At 41.3% G+C, this 21035-nt stretch overlaps 1 long non-coding RNA gene across 9 annotated transcripts in view; it reads right to left on the bottom strand.

The window, feature by feature from the left end:
- The window catches only part of LOC108620390 (uncharacterized), a 159235-nt gene that overhangs the window by 45010 nt on the left and 93190 nt on the right, over window positions 1–21035 (bottom strand). For 2 of the 9 annotated variants that reach the window (XR_016271296.1, XR_016271292.1), the window contains one exon: window positions 11271–11406. The exons of 5 other annotated variants lie outside the window; for them this stretch is intronic. This is a non-coding gene — a long non-coding RNA (uncharacterized LOC108620390). Of the gene's footprint in view, window positions 1–11266; window positions 11407–21035 lie in introns of those variants that run through there. 2 more of the 9 variants (XR_016271287.1, XR_016271290.1) reach the window with 2 other exon arrangements.

Below are 21035 nucleotides of genomic sequence, written 5' to 3'. Positions count from 1 at the left end.
CGATTCTGCTGGGTTCATTGAAATGTGGGTCTGCCAGCTTGCAGCCCATCCAGTCCTTATTGATGTCCATTTCAATTTTCTTGCTCGGTAGAGCTCTTTGCAGTTTTTCCATAACAAGTGCCTCCGTTCTGGTGACGAATTTGCTTGTCATCCTTGGTTGGATTGTCAAGCAAACGCTGTTTTTTAGAACTTCAACATTTTGTGAAATTCCTTGTACTCCCACTTTCCGCTTGATTCGGCGCAGTTGTAGTCGTTGAGCGGCCTCTTCAGATATCAATGTCTTTTGCGAGCCTCCATCGATGAGGGCCCTTAGCTGCTCATATTTTCCGGACTTGTTGTTAATCCGAATAAGCGCAGTTGCCAACAGCGTATCATGTCCGTTGCTTTCTTTGAGACAATTGCTACTGAAGGTCTCGTTTTCGTTTGTATCCTCGTGAAGCAGATTGTTGTGTGATTTGGTACAATACTTGCATGACCAATCCTTTTGGCACTCTTTCATGCTATGGGAACCTAGGCATTTAAAACATAGAGCACTTTTAGTTACAAACTCCTTGCGTTTTTTAACTGGCTCTGCTTTAAATTTTGAACACCTGGTAATTTCGTGGTTGTCCAGGTTGCAAGAACGGCATATTTTGTAGCTCGTTCTCTTTGCTTCAACAAGCGTCTGGACGGCCCTTATCTGTACTGCGTCTATTGAATTGTATAGTTGATCAATAAACTCGAGTACATTTTTCAAGGACTGAATTTCTCTGGCCCTCTTTACATGTTGCTCGTAAAGTTGTAGGACTTTCGTCGAGAATCTTCGTAGCAAAATCTGAGCGATTAGTACATTAGCATCGTTACCAATTCGGCCTACTTCTTTAATGATGTGAGTACTTCCATTTGCTGTGTCCAAGAATTGGCGAATCCAGCTTTCATCATCATTTTCCAGCAGTTCCATGTCCACTAGCTGGTTAACGGCGCTTGCGAATATCTTGCGCTTATTTTCATAGCGCTTGCATATAAGTTCCCACGCCGAATTGTAGGTAGCAGATGATCCACTTAAGAAATGGCTTACTACCATTTGGGCATCTCCTTTGAGGCATGATTTCAGGTAGTTGAGCTTCCTTGTGTCACTGATATCCTTCCTTTTGTGGATCATGTCGGAGAGCAAGTTGAAGAACGTTGGCCACTCTTTGGGACTTCCATTAAATTGAGGAAGATCCGATTTTGGTAGCTCTGGAACGTCTTCTTTCATACTGCGAAAGACACCTAACTTTCTTATAAGTTTCTTTGACAAAGTGTGAACTTTAACTTCCAATGCGTCTATGCCGTCGATTAAATGGGTGGGCTTATCATATTTCACCTCTAAATCCGTAAGCGTAGACTGGACTTTATTCCATAGGAACTCTAGCGTTTCTTTGCTGTCTAGAATTTCCTCCTGGTTGCTGAGCTCAATGTTGGCTAGCACCTCTTCAATGTGCAGCCTTACTCTTTGAGCTCTTTTTTCCACAAGTTCTACCAGATAGTCCATTGAGGCTGACCCACTTTGTGAAAACAGTACTTCCTTTTGGGTTTGCTGTTTCCTGGATACCTCAGTTTGCATATGCCAATTCTTGCTAGTGGACGGTTTGTCGAGGTCGGTAGCTTCGACCTTCATCAGGGCCTCCTTGTAGATCCTGACTTTTTCCATTAATCCATTATATATTTTCTCAGTAAAATATATATGGTTTGGGGTACAGATTTTAGTCAGTGTAGAGTGGTTGGCAGTGAATTCTTCTGCCAACTTATCCACGACTTCTAACGCATCCTTATCAGCTATGGCTTTTATAATTGTGTCATACAGGTCTGATTGCTTTTTTAGCATAACCATAACCCTTACTGACAGCATTTTGTTGCGGTTGTTGTAGTTTTTGTTTATTGGTTATTAATTTACTCTTTGGCTTGATCCGTTGTAGGTGTTTTTGTTTTGATCGTCTTGTTGATCTTGCTGTGCCTCTACTCACAGCGTGGATTGGTAAGCCAAAGAAGAAACCACTTTTTATACCCTGAACCCATTGAAAATGGGAAATCAGGGTATAATGGTTTTGTTAAAAGTATGTAACAGGCAGAAGGAGGCGTGGCAGACCCCACAAAGTATATATATTCTTGATCAGGGCGACGAGCTGAGTCGATTTGGCCCTGTCCGTCTGTCTGTCCGTCCGTCCGTCCGTCCGTCCGTCTGTCCGTATGTATGAACGCGTCGATTTCAGAAGATATAAGAGCTAGAGACTTCAAATTTTTTTTAAAATGTCCGTAATTACAGCGCGCATATCAAGTTTATCATTAAAAATCGATAACTCATCCCCATATTTTTTTATCGATACAAAACCTTATCGAAAACCAGTTATAAAATTATATCTTCTACACCCTTATTTCTAGAGTCTCCAAATTTTTAATGTATGCTTATATGCAATTTATACAAATTCACCCCCTCACCCTCACTTTTGTAAAAAGCGTATTTCAAATACTAGAGACTTGGGCTTTGGAATATACACACATATTCACCATATGATTATGCTCTAAAAGTTTTATTAAGATCGTATGTCTACAAAAGAAATTATTTAACAAATAAATTCTGATAATATTGCCCACACTGCAGCGCAGCCCAAGTGCAGTCGCTGCTTACTGCGCAGTTAGCAGAGCGCAGGCTTATGCGTGCGTGTGGATGCATGTGTATGTATGTGTGCATAAAAGAAGTGCAAAATGATTAGAATATCAGCTAGGAGGGTTCAGGGTATCTCCTAGTCGAGCAGTCTCGACTGGAGCTTTCTTACTTGTTTTATTTAATATACAACTGTCACAATATTTGGTATTTGGTATACTTGTGGTACGGATCGAAGGACCATGAACGAATACACTTGACTTTGATGGTGTTTAGTTGCGTATTGATCTTTATTCTTCTGAGCCTGGGTTAATATACCCAGACTCATGCATAATTTCAACCCTTAAATGTAGTGCGTCTATTGCTGAGTATGTAAGGCTCAGCATTGGTCTATTACATGTTCTTATCTTATCGCTGAGGTTGTAAGGCTCAGCGTTCGTCTCTTACATATCTGACTCTGGGGTTGCAAGGGTTAGTGTCCATTTGTCTATTTATAGAGTCCGTACATGTGACCCTTATCTTTTCCCAGCGCACTACCTGCTAGTCGTTGAGTGCGTCGGAGGCATGTATACGATCTTCGTATATTCATATGTTCCCATACTTATCATATTTCTATGTTCATGCATGTGCATGAACACTAGTACTTGAAATACGCCTTTTACAAAGGTGTTGGTGAGGGAGTGGATATAGCGGTGGAGGGTAAATTTTGATAAAAATCAAAATTGTACCAAATACATATAAAATTTGGAAACTCTAGCTCTAAAGGTGTAGGATATATAATTAAATAACTAGCTTTTGAGAAGGTTTTAAGTCTCCAGCTCTTATATCTTCTGAGATCGACGCGTTCATATGGACGGACGGACGGACGGACAGACAGACGGACAGGGCCAAATCGACCTGGCTCGTCGCCCTGATCAAGAATATATACACTCTGTGGGGTCTGCCACACCTCCTTCTGCCTGTTACATACTTTTAACAAAACCATTATACCCTGATTTCCCATTTTCAATGGGTTCAGGGTATAATTATGAAGTTAAGCCACTGTAAAGAGTAGTTGTTGTTTTACGCGCGAGCACGGGAGTGTCGCTCTCCAACGATCGCTTAAATGCGCATAGGTGCGCTCTCTACTGTGCAAGCTGCGCTTGCGTTGATGTTAAATTAATAAATGAGTACGAATTGAATCACTGGTGCCAACACTTGCCTTCATATTCTGAAGATTCCGCAGGTTGCATTTTATACTCTGGGCATAAGTTGACGGATCAGACTCCTTATCACAGGACATTTTTGGCGCCCCCGGGTGGCCTCTTTAGGATTGGAAGGGCACTGTATTATGGACTTTATCAACAAGTACTTTATCAGGGAAGTACATAGATAAACATAGAACATATAGATGACCAAGTAATGCAAGCGAAAAATAAATAAATGCATTACTTGAGACATATAGAATATTATTGTACGTACTCGGCTCGAGACTGTAGATGATAAGTGTTAGGTTTGTAGGATATAAAGATATACAATGAAGAGTCGCATTTTTAGTTAATAAATGATAAAGTTTAGGTTGGAAGGATATAAGGATATATAATGAAGTGTCTCATTTTTTAGTTCATACCCGGTAAGGATTAGATTTGTAAAAGCATAATATGAAGAGGTATGGTATTGTTAGTTTGTAGTTAGTAAAGTTTAAGTTTGTAGTATGTAAGCTGATGAAGTTTTGAATTTGATTTTGTAGCCGTAAGAGATTGAAGTCATTGTTATAATTTATGGTCGTAAGTATTAAGGCATATGCATATAATTGAATTGAAATGTATTGAAATCTAATATAAGAAATTGAAGTAGTGAGCGCGAAGACGGGAGTGCGCTCTAATGGTGTCGCTCTCTGTTCGCGCATAGAAGCGCTCTCACTGTGCAAGCTGCGCTTGCGTTATTTCATCTAATAAACAGTACAAATTGAAACACTGGTGCTAGCACTTCGTTTTGTGTTAATTCCAAAGAGACCGCAAGTTGCAGTCCATATATTTGATAATATATTATACACTGACCCATCGAAGGATCAGACTCCTTATGGAGGGACATATTGGCGCCCCCGGGTGGACTCTTTCGAATTGAAGGAAGCTCGATTATGGACTTTGTGAATAATCATAGATGATTAAGTAATGAAATCGATAAATAAATAAATGCATTACTTGGGACACACAGAATATTATTGTATGGATCTATGCCTATGTAAATTGTGTTGAGCTTATTTAAAGAGAAAATAAATACAAACAAGTAAGAAAGCTCTAGTCGAGACTGCTCGACTACGAGATCCCCTGAACCCTTCGAGCAACTAATATTTCAATAATTATTCGCATATGCACACATACACGCACACACACAGACATACGTACGCGAGCATAAACACGCATTGGCTGCAGTGTTGGCCCACTATAGGAAATTAATTGCTTAATAACTTTTCTTGTGGATGGACTATCTTCATGAAACTTTCAGATTATGAATATAACATAGATATGCATGTATTTGTCAAAGCACAAGTCCTAGTATTTGAAATACGCCTTTTACAAATGTGAGGGTGAGGGGGTGAATTAGACGTGGGGGGGAGAGTAAATTTTGGCAAAAACCGAAATTGTATAAAATGCATATAAGTATATATACAAAATTGGGAGACTCTAGCTTTAAAGATGTAGGAGACCTAAATTTATTACTGGTTTTCGATAATGTTTTCAATCGATAAAAAAATAACGGGGCAAGTTATCGATATTGAAAACAAAACTCGATATGCGCGTGCTATACACGGACCTAGGAAACAAAATTTTAAGTCTCTAACTCATATATTCTGAGATCAACGCGTCCAAACATACGGACAGATGGACAGACGGACGGACGGACAGACGAACAGACGGACAGACGGACGGACGGACAGAGCTAAATCGACTCAGCTCATCGCCCTAATCAAGAATATATACTTTGCACTCGCACTTACACAGTAAATTGCACTCTTATTTTACGCTCATCATTTGTTAGCCCGTTTGCAAAATAGTTTGCACTCGCGCTTGCACAATGGTTGCGCTCTCTGTTTTACTGTCACGCTTGCACATTTTAGTGCGCACTCACTTTGCGCTCATTGCATGCTACCTTGCAATATCGCTTGCACCTTCGCTTGCACACACAGTAGCGCTCTTGCTTTGCGCTCACTTAGAATTATTGTCGCTCAAAACTTACGCTCTCGCTTGTGCATGTGTACGTGTGAATGCATTGAACTCAATTGCTCTACACAATTGAGTTTCACTCAATAGACCACTTACACTAATAGTCACTCAACATTCTGGCTGTTGTCTTTGCTATATCGTTAACAGCTGTAACTGTCACTCAAGTATAATTTAACACTGCCAGCGTAATAAATTGAAATTTATTACAATCGCGCGCATTTATTAACATTCTTGACTTGTTCTTCGCTTGTTGTCATACATTAAGTGAACTTTTATTTGTTTCAATTGAAATTGGTTTCAACTGAGCATCACTTATAGCATCATGACTGGCAAGCGAGGAAAGAATCAGTCTATGGACGAGTCATCATCGGAGCGTGTCGAAGCTCTGTTGGCCGTATACAAAAATTTTACAAACGATATAACTCGCATAAACAAATCATTGAAAGATTACACTAAACCAGTAGAGCCATTTTGAAATTCAATGTCGAATTGAGATATTGAGCCGCTACATAGAAGAGTCCTTTAAGACACATTAACGCAGATCTAGTGCCTCGGTAAACGTTAGAGGATTTGTGTGTGTCAACAAAGGCACTTCTAATGAAGCGATAGCCAACCTTAAAGTGAGAGTCCCGCTAACTCTACAATGATTAGCTCAGTGTCACACTCTAGGAATCTACCAAATGTAAAGTTGCCAAGGTTTAGCGGAGAATATTCGAAATATAAGAATTTCAAATTTCAGCGTCATCTTTGCGCATGCTGATAAGCAGATTTCGAATGCCAGGCTCATCCATTTCGTAATGATGAAAGCGGACGCTGGCACGCGCTCTAGGTGGGAAGACAATCTTGACTTGCCACCATTGTGGCAAGATTCTGAAGCTGCCTTAAACAGACGGTATCAGCATTTAAGTGCTGAAGAATCATCTGGTCCAAGTCGTAAGGTAGCTCAGGATAATAGGAAAAGAATTGGGACAACTTTACTGGCTGTCGCTCTGCCAAGTCAGCCACAGAGTCCTAAATGCGTGTTCTGCAAAAAGAATGATCACTTCATTTACTCGTGCTCGTCATTCGCAGCAATACCCTGTCAGAAACGTTTTGCATTCGCAAAGAGCTATCCCCTCTGAATAAATTGTTTGCGAACAGGACACTCAGTGGCTGCTTGCAAATCAGCCCACTGTCGTGTGTGCTATTAGCCGCACCATACCATACTGCATAGATACAGCTCTGAGGCGGCTCAAAGTAGCTCAGCAGTTGTATCAGCAGTCCCTCATGTCACTTCGTCACAGATATCATCTGTAAACCACGCACGGATAGCCTCTGATCAACTTCTTTTGGCAACTGCAGTTGTGAAGATAAAATATCAATCTGGATCGTATCACTTAGCTAGAGCATTCTTAGATTCCGGCTCGCAAGTAAATTTCATAACTGAGGAAACAGTTGAAATTAAAAAGGCAAAGATCTGGGGTTTGACTGTTGGGCATTGCTAATTGTCAGTCATCTGTTCGACACAGCGTTCAAACTTCGATAGCGTCCCGAACGGACGACATAGAAATCCGAACAGACTTTGGTGTGTTACGTTCCATATCGTCGTACCAACCAGAGAAGCTTACTGAAGAGATCAAGGTACCTGATAACCTACAATCAGCTGATCTTCGATTCCACAAGCCCCAATGTATAGATCTGCTGCTCGGTGCTGATATCTTTTTTGATATACTAAGGTATGGCAGAATAAAGGGACCTGATAACAGCCCAACATTGCAATTGACTGCCTTTGGTTGGATTGCATTTGATCGCTGCCGAACATCGAGTGCTGCTAATAGTTCTTCGACTTTCATTAGTGTCGTATACGACGACATAGAGATAGATACAATAGTTCGCAAATTGGAGTTGGAAGAAAAGCCAAAATCAATTAATTCGAGAGTAAAAACTGTGCCAGAAGTCATTTGTAGAGACTATTTGCCAAACTATCTCGGGTCGGTTCAGAGTGTCGTTGCCATTCAAGTCAAGCCCACATTGTCTTGGTACGTCTTATGGCACAGACGTTTTCTGGCCTTGTAAAGAAGAATGAACAAGCAAGAACACATTCGGCCAATGTACATTGACTTTATGAAAGAGTACTTGGCCTTGGGGCACATGAGCCCAACTGATAATACGATAATTCCGAGAGAGCCGCATTATTTCATTCCATTGATATGTGCTAAAACTGCACAGCGCATCCACTAAGTTTCGAGTAGTGTTTGATGCCTCTAGCAAATCCTCATCTCAATTGTCGCTGAATGATCTACTCATGGTGGGTGCGACCATCCAGCCGCAGTTGTGGAAGACTTTGTTAAGATATTGAATTCGTCCTTGGATTGCTATAGCAGACATCGCTAAAATGTACCGTCAAATTGAACCTGACGAGTCCCACCGCAAATTTCAACTTATTGTGTGGAGGGAAACTCCCACTGATCCATTACAAATTTTTCGCTTGAATACAGTAACGTATGGGACAGCGACTGCCCCATTCTTAGCAATTCGATGTTTAAAACATCTAAGCGACTTGCATGCTTCCACTTATCCAGCTGCTGCAAGATCGTAAGATCGTAAGTATGTTGATGACTCGTTGACAGGAGCAGATGACGTTGAAGAATTGTGCTTGTTGCATCGAGACTTGATAGCAATTCTTCAAGCGTTTGGCTTTTCTCTTACAAAATGGTCGTCAAACTGTAAGCAACTCGTAGCACAACCAGCAAGAAATGATACAGTCATTGGTCATCAAGAGGACACAAAAATATTAGGTTTAATTTGGAATCGGATGAATGACATTTACTGCATGAGCTGTTCAGTAGACGTGCAACCGACCAAAAGATCCGTTCTGTCATTTGTGACACGGTTATATGATCCCTTAGGTTTGTTAAGTCCGCACGTGACTTGTGCGAAAGTCTTTCTGCAAGAAATGTGGTTGCATAAACTTGGGTGGGATGACCAATTGCCTGTTTAAATGAGGCATGAATTTGAGGCAGTAAAAGCTGTTTCTCAAATTTAAACTCGTTGCATATAGCTCGTTACGTTGGCACACTCTAGTCAAAGGGATCTCAAATCCATGAATTTGCTGACGCCTCAACCCTTACGGCTGTTGTTTATACGTAAGAATGCAAACAGATGAGGGTATCACTACCAGGCTGCTAGTCGACAAATCTAAGGCAGCGCCCTTCAAAAAAACATGTCTTCCGCGGCTGGAGTTGTGTGCTGCAGAATTGTTAGCTACCTTATGGGATGCGGTAAAGAAACTACTTGATTGTCCTATTAATCAAATCACATTTTAGGCAGACTCGGAGGTTGTGCTTCATTGGCTGCATCTAGTTTCAACGTATTCGTTGCTAATCGCGTGGCAACCATCCAAGAGTTGACCACTAATGTATCTTGGCTTCATGTTCCAACGAAAGATAACCCAGCAGATATTGTGTCTCGGGGATGTTCAGTTGAGCAGCTTAAAAAATCGTTGTGGTTTTGCGGACCAGGATTTTTAAAACTTTCTGACACGTTGTGGCCAGTCAACTCACAATTCACACTATCAAAAGAGTTAGAGCTGCTAAAGAAGCGTAGAATTGCAATTACTTCGATCGCGGTTGATGAGGTAACAAATCCCATCGTACGAGTTGTTGAATCCCTGCAGTCATATCCGTAATTCAACATATCAAATTCAAAGAAGAAATTAAGGAAATCAAGAAATCAATCGTTTTGCAACTGTCTTTGCAAAAACTGACACCGTTTTTAAACCCACATCAGCATGGTACGCGTGTGTTGTGATTGCTACAAGTAGGAGGTGGTTTATTGAAAGCACCACTAGCACATAATGCCAAATTCCCTCTATTGCTTCCAAAAAAGTGTCGTCTGCCAAGGGATTGTTTCTGAAGGCAATGGGCAGCGCGGTCTTACGGCAGGACGAGTTAGCTACCGTGCTGGTCGAGGTCGAGGCCGTGCTTAATTCGAGGTCAATGGTCGCTCTCCCAACAGCAACCCCATCGACGGCGAAGTGCTCACGGCAGGGCACTTCCTGATAGGGACAAAGCTCGCGCCGCCGCCAATCGTGTTCACAGAGCCAGTCAACGACGTCAATCTGACATTCTTAAAGAGATGGCAGCTGACATCAAGGGACCATCTGCTCAGCCTCCAGCAGAAGTCAAAGTAGACGAGGGAGAGGCAAAACGTAGAGGTCAGTACAGTCGTGCACGTGGGAGAGGACAATGCTCCTCCACAACAGTGGATGCTAGGCGTGGTTACAGAAGCCAGAGCCGGCGGAGATGGTAGGGTGCGCATGGTTGTCATAAAGACAAAAAGGGCAATTCATCGCGTTGCCCTGCGGCCACTCAACTAATATACACACCATTATATAGAAGCCCTGCGGCCTTTCAACGCGATCATTGTTAAGATATTTAGATTTTGATTATGAAATTGGATTAAGAAATTTAATTATTTTATTATGAAGTTAAGCCACCGTAAAGAGTAGTTATTGTTGTACGCACGAGCACGGGACTGTCGCTCTCCAACGATCGCTTAGATGCGCATAGGTGCGTTCTCTACTGTGCAAGCTGCGCTTGCGTTGATGTTAATTTGAACACTTTTTGACCTTCAGACTTCAGATTTTCTGTGTTTATACATTTGCTTTGTGATTTATAGATTTTAGTTACCACGCCACCTACGCCACAAATTTGTAAAAAACGTATTTCAAGTACTAAAGACTTGCGCTTCGGAATGTACATACATTTGAACAATATGATCACGTTTTCTCATAAGTTTCATAAATAGTCTACAAAAGAAACTATTAATCATATAAATTCTTATAATATTGCCAAGACTGCAGCGCAGCCCAAAAGCAGTACTGCGCAGTCAGCAGAGCGCTAAACGTACATACGTGTGGATGCATGTGTGTGTATCTGTGTAAAAGAAGTACAGAATGATTAGAATATCAGCTTGGAGGGTTCAGGGTATCTCCTAGTCGAGCAGTCTCGGCTTGCGCACTCTTACTTGCTTCTGATTTAATGCAATAAAATTAAACCAATACAAATTTTATAAAATGTAGCAATATTTAAGGTATGTGCTTCTTACACAGTCAAACCCAACGCCAAGTGTAACCATTTTTTCGATATATTGATACTAAGAAAACCATATCGATGTTATTCAAAAATTTGAAAATAACGATTAAAACGATAGCGATCCAACATTTTTGCAGCACTCTCCAACTCGAGCAGTGTCGGCTAGAGTTCGCTTTTTGTTTTAACTTGTTTTACAGGTATTTCCGATTGGAACGATGTTTTTAAAGCTGTTGAACTTATTGTATTGTTGCAAGCATAATATTTAATGCTAAAATATTCGTAGCTTAGGTGTCATCTTGTTTATTTTAAAACTGACATGTTTAAAAAGATTTCTCACCTTGCGAATTAGGTTCTGGCAAATTATCACGAGGTACTAAGTGCATGACAGTCGTTTTTCCCAATGGAAGCCCTAATGCACCCAATGTTACGTTGCAATGTAAAAAGCGGCCTTGATATATGAGACGTAATATTTCTGATTTCGAAACAGCTTCTTGTGCCCAATCTAAAATAAAAAAATAAATAAAAAATAAAAAAGATACCAATAAATGAACATATTAGTTGGTAGGTTTTTTTTTTTTTTGTCAGTTTTACCACTAACCAGAGTACACGAAGACCGGACACGTAGTGTAAAGGTTTCTGTACACTTTTTTCGAGCATCTAAACGCCAGACAACTTCATATTTATTCGGCTCCTCACTTTTAGCTTCGGGCAATGAAAATATACGAAAGCACAATCATTTCGCTTCACCGAGATGGTCAACTTTTGAGCAAAAGATGACTCTATGCTAAATTTTTTTTCTTGCTATCTCTCCCTGCTCTCTGCTCTTTCAAATATGTATGTGTATGTATGCATGTTAGCACAAACAGGAAATCACAAAAATTTTAATTTCTTCGCGGCAAGAACCCATGTCTTCTTCTGAGTGAAGAGTATACCCAACTCTTCAAACCGTTTGCGATGCTCAAGCAAAATGTTTACGTTTTCGCTATTATTTGTGAGTAGGGTATGGGTATGAAAGCGTTATGCGCATGAAAATAAATTTCGCGTTGAGCATGCACACACACACACTTACAGTATGCTACATGTATTTGCATTTGTATGCCTGTGTGCGAAGCTCTTACTGCCTATAGCGAAATTTGAATTTGGAAGATCTTGTGAACTGCACACACATACACACATGGGGTATCAGTTGTAGTAGCATTTGTGTGCTTTTGTGTCTGAATATGTGCATGTGTGTATGCATGGTACATGAGCATTGGGTTGTGCTTACCACAACTTAGAATTGTTTGAACGATTTTGGGCTCGACTTGCAGAATCGCGTTTATATTTAAGTGCTGAGTTTTAAAATTGATACAGGCAAAAAGAGCTTCCGCAGTGGGTATTTTATTATTATTTTTTTGACTTAACAGAGTTTTATGAATTTGTGGGGTCTGCGACGCCTCCTTCTGCCTGTAACATACATTTCAACAAAACCATTATACCCTAATTCTCCATTTTCAATGGGTTCAGGGTATAAAACAAAAATAATCCACATAAACTCAATTTCGCACGTTTCATGAATCGCACATATTTTGGCTCTTCTACTTCTCTTCTCAGCCGAAATCATGCCGATTTCCCCATATCTTATATCCCATCCCATATTAGTCGTAGACTGAGCATGTACAATTGCCGTTATCTGAGTTCTTTTAATATCGGATAAAACTGTATCTCCAAGAGTTTTACAGCTAGAACGCTGAAATTTCACACGTAAGCTAATTTTTTGATTCTATAAAGTCTAATGATATGATAAATCATATGTGTCGCGCATTAGGAGCATGACAAATCGTACCTGAAGATATAGTGAATTTTTAAATACTGCTATATTTTGGACACTATTGATGCTAGAGGCCTAAAATTTTGACCAAAAAGCTTCAACGGGTATACGTCCGCCCACAGGGGGTGTGTGCTAAAATTCAAATTTGGATAGTTAAGTTACTTGTAACCTCCTCTGTTAATGCCCCAAAAAAATTGTACACCTCTTTAGGGGCGTGCATATTGAAATTTACCCTGTAATTTTCACATTTTTTGAGCGAAGGTATTCAAATTTAGCAGTTTTCGTACCGCTAGCTCGATTTAAGAACTGACAACAAATGAGGTGTCTTTGCCCATAGAGTTTTCTACAGAATTAGAGCTAAACTTAGCTGCTAAATTTCTGATGGAATGTGAATGAGTATTCCGCAGTCGGTAACGCCCGACTGCAACGTTCGTACTTGTTTATTTCCAATTTTTTTAATTTAGCTAATTTGGCGTTAATAAACAAGCAAAAAAAATCTTAAATTGCTTGTATGGTTTAATTTTTATGCGTGATGAAAGTCAAAGTTGTGAAACATTCACTCATTTTTGCTCGGTCCTGTACATTGCCTTGCTAGTGAATGAGCATTTGTATGCCTGTGTGCATACCTTGTTGCCTGTAGTAATTTTAAAACCCAGCAAGTCGGACCCATACACCATAATTATAAATATAAACGCGATTCTGCAAGTCGAGCCCAAAATCGTTCAAACAATTCTAAGTTGTGGTAGGCACAACCCAATTTCATGTCTCATGCATACACACATGCACATATTCAGACACAAAAGCACACAAATGCTACTACAACTGATACCCAATGTGTGTATGTGTGTGCAGTTCACAAGATCTTCCAAATTCAAATTTCGCTACAGGCAGTAAGAGCTTCGCACACAGGCATACAAATGCAAATACATGTAGCATACTGTAAGTGTGTGTGTGTGCATGCTCATCGCGAAATTTATTTTCATGCGCATAACGCTTTCATACCCTACTCACAAATATTAGCGAAAACGTAAACATTTTGCTGAGCATGGCAAACGGTTTGAAGAGTTGGGTATACTCTTCAATCAAAAGGGAAGACATGGGTTCTTGCCACGAAGAAATTAAAATTTTTGTGAGCTGCATGCATACATACACATACATATTTGAGAGAGCAGAGAGCAGGGACAGAGATAGCAAGAAAGAAAATTTAGCATAGAGTCATCTTTTATTCAACATTTGATCATCTCGGTCGAGCGCATGAGCGGAATGATTGTGCTTTCGTATATTTTCATTGCCCGAAGCTAAATGTGAGGAGTCGAATTACTATGAAGTTGTATTGGGTCTGGGCAAACACCTTTACACTATGTCTGGTCTACGTGTTCTCTGCTTAGTGGTTTTACTTCGGATGGATATCGATTTACCAGCAGAGTTTGATTATAGTTAATTACATATTCAATTTTTATATTTTAAAACATGTTATTTTTTCAAAAAGTTTCAAAATTCGTTCAATTTATGGTCAGATGCAGCTAGAGCCAATAAGTAAAGGAGTTTCCATTTTTACTGAATTGGCATATATACGTATATATAAAGTATATAACACTAAAAATATTTAGTTTACTTGCAAATGCTCGCTTGCAAGCAGTCATTTTAATAATCGAAAATGTGATATATAGAGGCAAAGCGCGGTATAGGCATCGAGCTTGTCGATATTGATGTTTTACACCCAGAACCAATATTCAATGGGAAATCATGGTATAAGGGCTTTTTTTTTTTTTTTGTTGTTGCACGGTTTTCAAACTTTGCTATCTAAAATTAATTATTTGTTACAATTAAATAAACAAAACAAGTAAGAAAGCTTTATTCGAGACTGCTCGACTACGAGATCCCTTGAATCCTTCAATTAATAAATATTTCAATCATTTTTCGAGTCTTTCTGCTTACACAAAACACGCACACACACACAGTTCGAGTTGCGTTTTCGTGGAGTGCGGTCGATGTTATTGTAATCCATCGTTGACTATAGCTAGTTCCGAGGTTTTCCCTGCGAAAGTGGAAAAAACTAATGAAACGTGTATGCTGTGCGCGAGACGTACCCAAAGACTTCGAAAACTACCAGAGACTTACTGCGCGGCAGTTCGTGGAGTGCCCCAGCGGTGGAATCCAGTGGTGCAAGAGAGGGGGGCAATAGCGTCATTGTTTTGGCGTCAGGGCCTTCCTCTTCCCTTTTCTTTTAAACGCAAAAAAATTTGCAAGTTTAGGCGTCAGACTTGTGCAAATAATAAATATCAGGTGCACTCACTCTAACAGCTGTTAGTAGTGCTGGAAATTGCAGCGGACAATCAGCTGCTCACTAACTTTAGTGAGTTGCCAAGTCTTAGCAAAGACAGCAACCTAGCTGCTGGTGTGAGGTAGCAGGTACTAAAAGTAGTGCATACTTTCGGGATCTCGCTGTAGTTAAGTTGAGTTTAAGTTACTGCGGTCTCTAAACTCTAATTATATTAGTAGCCATTGCCCACTACAGGCTTCACGTCGTTGTAGTCGGAGCAAAAAATGGATGCCAGGATGGAGGATGAGCTGCAAGCTTTAGCGCGCCGTTCATCGTTGCAGCGATCGCCGCAGCAAAAACAGAGGGCGTTGCCGCACCCGTTCACATCCAGTCAGCCCCCAATGGTTGAGTGCCAGGCACCCAAATCACTAAAAGAAGCGTTAGCTCAAATAGGAGTTACCTTAGATGGCTTGTTTGCCTTATTTGGGGGTCAGCGGCATATAAATGCCTTAATGAAAGAGGAGCTGGCTAGGCTGGTCAGTCTTCACAAGACGGCCGAAGCGTTCTGTAACCGATCGGCTAAAAATTGTGAGGTGCAGACCACGCCACTCAAAAAAGTAAGCGAAAATGTTAAGGCAGCGAGCATTAGTGCTCCAGTAGGTAGCAATACTCCCAAGCGGTCGAGGGAAGTTGCCTCCGAACAGAGGAAAACTCCCTCAAAAATGCCGAGGCCCAATAAAAGCGCAGCGAACCCAAAAGAACCAATGGCTCTACGGGTTACAGCTGAAAATTCAAATCAGGCAGGTCAACAGACAAACCCAAACAGCTGGACAGTCGTTAAAGGACGAAAGCCTATGCAAAAACGTTCCAGGACTGACGCCATCACGGTTTCAGGTGTAGGTGGTTGCAGCTATGCGGACATGCTTCGTGTAGTCAAGACCGACCCAAATTTAACGCATCTGAGCGGCGACGTTCAAGGCATTAGGAAGACAGCTAAGGGGGACCTTTTGTTGCAACTCAGTAAGAAGCCGTAGCATAGTACTGAGGCCCTACACGAAGCTGTAGGCAAGGCCTTGTGTGACCGAGCGGTAGTTAGAACACGTACCGAATCCGCTCAAATTGAGATTCGTGACCTAGATGAGTTAGCAAGCAAAGATGAGATCTTGGAGTCAATTAGGGTGGAGTTGAAGGATAGCTCACTCCCCATTGAGGCTATCAAGTCGCTTCAACCGGCTTTTGGTGGACAGCAAAGAGCTACAGTTGCTCTTCCAATTGGAAAAGCCAAAACTCTGCTCGAGCTGTCCAAAATCAGAATTGGATGGGTTGTATGCCGTATCCGCGCCGTGGATCAGCCTAAACGCTGTTTCAAGTGCCTTGATTACGGTCATATGGCAGCAAACTGTCGTAGCGACTGTGACCTAAAGGGCGCCTGTTTCAGGTGTGGAGAGATGGGTCACAGTGCAAAAGCATGCACCAAGCCACCAAAATGTAGCCTCTGCATCCGGAAAGGTGAAAAGCAGACGGGCCACTCAGCAGGCAGCTTCAAGTGCCCATCCTACCGCGAGGCTGCTCGTAAAATGAAATGTTAAGGTTCCTTCAGCTTAAATCATTGTGCTGCTGCCCAAGACCTTCCAGAGCAGACCATAAGGGAAAAATGTATAGACGTAGCTTTTCTCAGTGAGCCTCACCACTGTAGAACCAGCTGCCCTAGGACATGGGCAACAGATGCTAATGGCAAAGCGGTGTCGTGGGTATGTGGTAACACAACGAATGTTCTTTCGAATGTTAAGTCATTTAATGGGTTTGTACGTGGCCAATACAGTAGCCTATGGCTCTACAGCTGCTATATGGCCACCAGCATGCAGCTCAGTGATTTCACAACGGCGCTTGACGAGCTTGCCGAGGATGCTAGGGGTCGGAAGGCCATAATTTTAACTCATGGGCGTTAGAATGGGGTAGCCACACAACAAATCCAGGGCCTCAACCTTGTGTAGGGAATCGTATCGGCTGGATACTTTTGATCCGGCGGCTTTTTCAGAGGCCATTCAGTCTTTGGGCACAATTGGTAATGCTGAGGCCAGAGCATGGCAAATGGTGGCCCAAATACAGAGTGCCTGCAATAGCAGCATGTTACGCCGCAAGCAGTTCACGCGACAACAAGAGCCTACGTATTGGTGGAATGCACAAATAGGTGACATTCGACGCAAATGTATCCAGGGCATATAAGATAGTAGTTAAAAGACTATACGCAGGTAAACAGGTGCAGCCGACGGATCGTCTGGAGCTTAAATCGATTGTGGATACGCTCTTTCCAGAAAGATTAAGCTCCATTCATGCTCCGGAGTCCGAGTCTTCTAATCAGGACTCAACGAGCACTCAAATTGCTTTAGTTACAGAGGAAGAAATCCTAGTAGCTCTCAGAGGTCTTAGAACCAACACTGCTCCAGGGCCGGACGGAATCCCAAATCGTGCGCTAAAGCTAGCCCTCGCCTTGCACCCTAGTACGTTCGCCGAATTATTCAACGAATGCTTACTACAAGAGACGTTCCCTATAAAATGGAAGACCCAGAACCTGGTATTGCTACCCAAGGCTGGCAAACCACCAGACGAGCCATCTTTATACAGACCGATTTGCCTCTTAGACACCATAGGAAAGGTGTTTGAGAAATTGATCTGCTCTAGACTGGAGACTGCGATTGCTAGCGCCGGAGGCCTATCACCAAATCAATTTGGATTCCGGAAAGCCCGGTCAACAACAGATGCTCTAGAAAAAGTTGTTGGCCTGGCCACTTCCGCCATCTAAGGCACCAGATGGAGGCACGGGACGAAGCAATACTGCATCATCGCGACCCTGGACGTTAAGAACGCCTTCAACACAGCTAGTTGGGATATGATACTGAATGCGTTGTCACAATATAATATCCCTAAATATCTAAAAAAGATAATAAAGAGCTACTTCAGAGAAAGAACACTGGTATACAACACGAGTGAGGGTCCCCAAACTCATACAGTGTCAGCTGGAGTACCCCAAGGCTCAGTGCTGGGGCCTCTCCTATGGAATATCATGTACGACGGCGTACTGCGCTTGGAACTACCAGCAGGTGCGCACACCATTGGCTTTGCCGATGATGTGGCCGTCGTCGCCATAGTCAAGGAGCTTAAAGATACAGAGGATATGTGCAGCGAAAGTATCAATCGCATACGAAGCTGGTTGACAGGAGCTGAGCTCGAGCTTGCGGCGTACAAGACGGAAGTCGTCCTAGTAAGCAGTCGCAAAAAAGTGGAGACTGCCAATATAAGGATAGGCAGCGTTAGCCTCGCGTCAAAGAGGGCGATTAACTTTCCGCGAGCACTTAAAATATGTGCATAAAATGGCAGCTTATTCTTGTAGAGCTCTCTCAAGAATTATGCTTAACACACAGGGACCTAAACAGCAACGACGTCTTCTTCTAATGAGCGTCAGTAGGTCTGTCATCCTCTATGCTGCGCCAATATGGTCAAGAGCGATGGCAACGCCGAGCTACAGCCGGGACATTTGCGCGATCTACAGGCTGAGCGCAATCAGAGTCAGCTGCGCTTTCAGGACTATCTCCGATGATCATAGACGGCATGGTGCCACTGGAGTACCTGGTCGCTCAGCTAAAGGGCGGTGGACGCACAAGCTCATCCCGGAGCTCGAACCATGGGTAAACCGCAAACACGGCGAGGTTAACTTCTATCTTTCGCAGATCCTCTCGGGCCATGGATGCTTTCGGAGCTATTTCGCGGCCACAGTGATGATGGAGCTGCGCAGAGTCGAGCGAATAGGATGACGAGCTGTACCAGGGTAAGGTAGCGCATAGTGCTTGCGAAGCAATGCTTTACGGCCGTCCCGCAAGCATCGCACGCTAACCGAGCCACCACCACCACCACTTGTAGTATAATAAGATTGTAAATAAAAAACCAAAAAAAAAACATACATACACACGTACAAAAACACATACACACACAAGCATAAACACGCATGGGCGCATTGAGCGCTTACTATGAGAACTCAATTGTTTAATAACTTTCAGATTAAGATTATAACATGGATATGCATGTATTTGCCAAAGCACAAGTCTCTAGTATTTGAAATACTAAATTTTATAAATTGCATATAAGCATACGTGAAAAATTTGGAGACTCTAGCAATAAAGGTGTAGAAGATATAATTTTATAACTGCTTTTCGATAAGGGTTTTATCGATAAAAAAGATCGGGATAAGTTATCGATTCTTAATGATAAATTCAATATCCGCGCTGTAATTACGAACATTTAAAAAAAAATTAAATTTAAAAATTTAAGTCTCTAGCTCTTATATCTTCTGAAATCGACGCGTTCATACATACAGACAGACGGAGAGACAGACAGACGGACAGACAGGGCCAAATCAACTCAGCTCGTCACCCTGATCAAGAATATATATACTTTGTGGGGTCTGCCACGCCTCCTTCTCCCTGTTACATACATTTCAACAAAACCATTATACCCTGATTTCCCATTGAAAATGGGTTCAGGGTATAGAAAAAAAAACACACACACACGCGTGTACGTGTGTGTGTATGCTCACGCGTGTATGTGTGTGTGTATGCTCCCGCGTGTATGTGTGTGTATGTGTATGTGTATATATATAGTGACATATTCATACTGACAATGTCCACAACACACAGACTATTCAAAACTAGTTCATACTGGATTTTCTTAGATCACGAAAATCCAGAATAAAGCGATTCAAAAATAGCCAAATCATAAATAGTGGCGCCGGCCTGACAGAATGCCGTTGCATTCTTGCTATTGCATAGCAATAATGTTGCGAGCCGATATCCTTAGAACGACGCGTCTAACTGATCATAAATACTGGCGCCGGCCTGACAGAATGCCGTTCCACGGCATGGCGCGGCATTTATTCGACTCGTAACACATACTTAATGGGCGCAGCCGGTAGGATAGCAATAAATTGTGGATCTTGATGCTATAACTAAGTTATTAATTCTTCTGCCCCGTTTACTGCTATCCGCTAAACAACTAACGCGAAGGCAACGCGACGGTCAATATCGCTTCAAGTTTTTAAATAAAACCTGACGCGTAAATCAAAATTCGCATATTGCCAAAGCCGCAGATTGTGCAAGAAATAAAAGCAAAAAAAACTTGAAAATAATTCAAGAAGACGCGACAGAATTCGGAGAGAACATAATTCCAGTTATCTGGTTATCTCAAGAAAACTCGAAAGTGCTATCTGTGCAAACAAACAAAGCAATCTAAATAATAAGTTATTACAATTAAATGCGCTACAAATATATATATATATATATATATATATATATATATATATATATATATATATATATATATATATATATACATATATTAAATAAAGAATTAAAGTAAATAAGCTAAGTGAAACCCATTAAAAGCCAAATTCGATTAAACATTAAAAAGAAATTGAGCTTAAAATTAAGTGAATTAAAATAAAAATAAAAAATAAATAAAAATTAATTAATAAAAAAATTAATTAATTAAAACAAAAAAAAGAAAAACTTTTAATAATAAATAAAATTTTTATAATCACAATGGAAGGAGACGCAACAACGCCCTTTTCAGATGCCAGCATAATGCAAGTGATCAATCAAAAGTTCACTGGAATTAATAACGCTTTATATACGTTCATCAACCGGATCGACTACATATTGGCTCACTATACCACTAATGATGCAAGGCAGAGGTCAATACATTTTGGAGTTGTAGAAAGCTGCATCAGTCATGAAGTCATGCTACCTCTTGGTATGACCAACTTAACTACATGGACGGATCTTCGTACACAACTAATCCTAAAATACAAGACGCAAACAAAGAACCACGTATTACTGGAGGAATTCAGGAACACACCATTTAAGGGCAACGTACGAGCCTTTCTGGAGGAAGCAGAACACCGTAGGCAGACATTAATGAGTAAACTAGAATTAGAAAATTATTTAGACGAAAAAACATTATATGCACGGTTGACTAACACTAGTATCGACGACATAATCTAAAAACT

The sequence above is a fragment of the Drosophila arizonae genome, chromosome X, assembly GCF_054131065.1.
Source record: "Drosophila arizonae isolate 15081-1271.41 chromosome X, UAZ_ARI_1.0, whole genome shotgun sequence".
NCBI classification, from domain to species: domain Eukaryota; kingdom Metazoa; phylum Arthropoda; class Insecta; order Diptera; family Drosophilidae; genus Drosophila; species Drosophila arizonae.
This window is presented reverse-complemented; position numbering and strand designations above follow the sequence as displayed.